Consider the following 4212-nt stretch of genomic DNA (forward strand, 5'->3'; position numbering starts at 1 on the left):
ATTGGAAACAGCTGCAGGAACTAAACTAACAAGGGAGAAAGGAGAGAGGAGACGGTTTAAATTCCATTAAGACTGTAAACAAGGGGAGCGCAAAGGCTGCAACTCCACAGCTCGATACCTGGCGGTGCTCTGGTGGGAAAGGCGAATCCCCAGGAACAGAGTGTGGTCCGGGAGGTTCTCAGGCCACACTGGGGAAAGCGGTTCCACTGCTGGAAGGCCATTTGGTAGAGACTGTTGAAGCCACCTGGTACCAGTAGACCCCAGAAAACGGCCACATTCACTGGTGCTGGAACAAGGTCGTTAAGGGTGAAGCCAGGTGCCAGATGTGTGTTGTGATTTTCCATAATCCCTGAAATGCTGCTGCTACACTATCTTGCGAACTTTTTCTGGGGCAGGCTGGCACATGGCCGCAGTCTCGGGCACCAGCAGCAGCAGGGTCCAGCAAGGATTCCTGGGTGCAGCCAACATTCGGCCATTGTTCATTCGGCCATTGGTCGGTAAGACCCTCCCACAGAGGGGAAGAACAGGTCAAAGCCGCAGTCCTTCAGAAGTAAGGGGATGGGGAAAACAGCCACATTTGAGACAAAACTCGGGAGAGAGGTACTGCCTGGGGCCTGGTCACACACAGTGAAAAAGCAGGGAGTGGACGAAAGCTGAAGACAGAGGACAGGTGCGTGATTTTTGATCAGGGAGAACAGAGTTCCGATACTAGAGACTGGGTGGCTGGGTGACGCCATTTTCACTGCTCCCGAGCATGCGCATACGCACCTATGAGCGACACAACAATCCACCTCAGTAGGCTAGCAGCGCCATCTAGTGGAGAGCGAAGATGTTACACTGAGCCCCGCCCAACTGGGCCAACCTCGCTCTTCAAGAACACAAGTCTCACTGCCTACTTAGTTTATGGACTATAAAGTGCTTCATAGTCTGACTTCTAGGGGAAAACAAAGTAATTTCAGTCCTATTTCAATCTATTAGCAGGTCCACCTATTCAATTTTCTTTCTTTTTTTTTCTTTTTCACTTTTCTTTTTCTTGAAAACAGAAAATTCATTTTTATTTTCAATTTTTATTAAAAATATTTTAATTTTTACGTTTTTTACTTTTGTGTAAATTTTTCAAATTCTATTTTACTTCCATCATTTTATTTTAGTCTACTTCAGCATATTCACTTTTTCAAATTTTCAATTTCCTTTTTTTTCTTTTTCATTTTTCTTTTTCTTGAATGCAGAAAAACTTCATTTTTATTTTAAATTTCTATTACAAACATTTTTAATTTTTTTCTATATTCTTTACTTTTGTGTAAATTTTTCCAAATTCTATTTTACTCCCATCATCTCATTTTAGTCTACTTCAGTGTATTCATTTTCTCAAACTCTCAAATGATTCCCCCCCACCCTTTTTTTCTCTAATCTGTCAAACCACTTCCAACACCCAGAACAAAACACACCTAGGTTCTAGCATCATTTATTCGATTTGTGTGTTTAATTTTTAAATTTTAATACTTTTTTAAATTTAATTTTAATTTTTCTACCTCATTAATTCCTTTTATCCCTTCAAAATGACAAAATGAAGGAATTCAACCCAAAAGAAAGAGCACAAAGAAATGACAGCCAGGGATTTAACCAACACAGATACAAGCAAGATTTCTGAACCAGAATTTAGAATCACGATAATAAGAATACTAGCTGGGGTCGAAAGTAGATTAGAATCCCTTTCTGCAGAGAAAAAAGAAGTAAAAACTAGTCAGAATGATATAAAAAATGCTGTAACTGGGCTGAAATCACGGATGGATGCTGCAGTGGCAAGGATGGATGAGGCAGAGAATCAGTGATATAGAGGACAAACTTATAGAGAATAATGAAACAGAAAAAAAGAGGGAGATTAAGGCAAAAGAGCATGATTTAAGAATTAGAGAAATCAGTGACTCATTAAAAAGGAACAACATCAGAATCATAGGGGTCCCAGAAGAGGAAGAGAGAGAAATAGGGGTAGAAGGGTTATGTGAGCAAATCATAGTGGAAAACTTTCCTAACCTGGGGAAAGACACAGACATCAAAATCCAGGAAGCACAGAGAACTCCCATTAGATTCAACAAAAACTGACCATCAACAAGGCATATCATAGTCAAATTCACAAAATACTCAGGCAAGGAGAGAATCATGAAAGCATCAAGGGAAAAAAAGTCCCTAACCTACAAGGGAAGACAGATCAGGTTAGCAGCAGACCTATCCACAGAAACTTGGCAGGCCAGAAAGGAGTGGCAGGATATATTCAATGTGCTGAATCAGAAAAATATGCAGCTGAGAATTCTTTATCCAGCAAGGCTGTCATTCAAAATAGAAGCAGAGATAAAAAGTTTCCCAAACAAAAATTAAAGGAGTTTGTGACCACTAAACCAGCCCTGCAAGAAATTTTAAGGGGGACTCTCTGAAGGGAGAAAAAAAAAAGACTAAAAGCAACAAAGGACCAGAGAACACCACCAGAAACTCCAACTCTACAAGCATCACAATGGCAATAAATTCATATCTTTCAGTACTCACTGTAAATATCAGTGGATTCAATGCTCCAATCTCTCTCTCCCTTGATTGTAGTCTCTCAAAATAAATAAAAATTAAAAAAAAAAAAAAGAGAGACTGCAATATAGATAAGACTGTCAACAGGTAGCAGGGCCTTTGCACACTGGAAAGGGAGAAGCATAAATTGAGAGTAAAAAAGGATCCCAGTCTTTGAGGGTACATTGTGGAGAAGGACTTTAGGATCAAGAAATAAACCAGGGGGGCACCTGGGTGGCTCAGTCAGTTAAGCGTCTGACTTCTGCTCCGGTCATGATCTCACGGCTCATGAGTTCAAGCCCCCTGTTGGGCCCTGTGCTGACAGCTCAAAACCTGGAGCCTGCTTTGGATTCTGTGTCTCCATCTCTCTTGGCCCCTCCCCCACTCATGCTCTATCTCTGTCTCTCTCTCTCAAAAATAAACAAACATTAAAAAATTTTTTTGTGGGGCACCTGCGTGGCTCAGTCAGTTAAGCATCTAACTTCAGCTTGGATCATGATCTCAGGGTTCACAGGTTTGAGCCCAGTGTCAGGCTCTGTGCTGACAGCTCAGAGCCTGGAGCCTGCTTTAGATTCTGTGTGTGTGTCTCTCTCTGCTCCTCCCCCACTCATGCTCTGTCTCTCTCAAAAATAAATAATAAACATTTAAAAATTAAAAAAGAAAGAAAGAAAGAAACCAGGGTCCCCAAGTGGGCACAAGTTGAAATCTGGGTATCAAGAATAAAACACAAAAGATCAGAACCCAAACAGAATATATTCAGGATTGGGTTTACAGCTCCTTAAATCTTTGAGGTGCTAACCAGGCCTGGTCATGCTTGTGTAGGATTTGTGTAAGCGTGTATTTACACACAATGGTAAGGATAAAAACAGCTCGAGTCTAGAGGAGAGGACCTATGGAAGGGCTGAGACCAAGACAGTAGTTGACAAAAGAGAGCAATATAAATTTCACTACCTTGACAAGGGAGCCCACCTAACCCTTGTTTAAACACCAGTCATTTTAACAGAATACTGACCTGTATGTTTAAATAAAGCTTTCTCTGTCCTCTACTCAACACTCAGGGAAAAATGACAAGCCTAGAATTAGCATTTAACACTGGAGTAACATGTTTCTTGTAGCATATTATAAGCCTCCAGGTGAAGAAGCACAAGGAGACTCACCAAACATATGCCATATAACCATGACACTTCTGAGATGTAAGGAGACCAAGATGCTATTCAGGGGTAAACACCAATAACCTAGTACCCTTCCTTTCTTCTAAGTCTATGAAGTAATCTTTATGCTTCTCTTTCAATACGAAAAGCCAATGGACAGTACATTTTTTAGCAGAAAAAAAAAAATGCAACATTATTTAAATGGGTAAATATAAATTTATACCAACTACCTAAAATTCTGCCTTTAAATAATTTAAAGTAAAATATAAAATAAAAACAACATTGTTTTTTGGGAAAGCACTGTATATGTTGCAAACTAACAGGAAATATTTTATGTTAAACATTGCAAATCTCACCTAAATCCTGATAATTTTAATTTCTAAAAATTGTTAGTCATTAAATCAACTCTTTTCTAAAAGAATACTCCAATATTTTACATTTCAGAAATTTTAATAGTTTTTATTTGGCAAAGAGAAGCCTAAGAATTTTTTAAAAAACATTTCCAGAG

The sequence above is a fragment of the Panthera leo genome, chromosome B4 (assembly GCF_018350215.1).
Source record: "Panthera leo isolate Ple1 chromosome B4, P.leo_Ple1_pat1.1, whole genome shotgun sequence".
In the NCBI taxonomy this organism is placed as follows: domain Eukaryota; kingdom Metazoa; phylum Chordata; class Mammalia; order Carnivora; family Felidae; genus Panthera; species Panthera leo.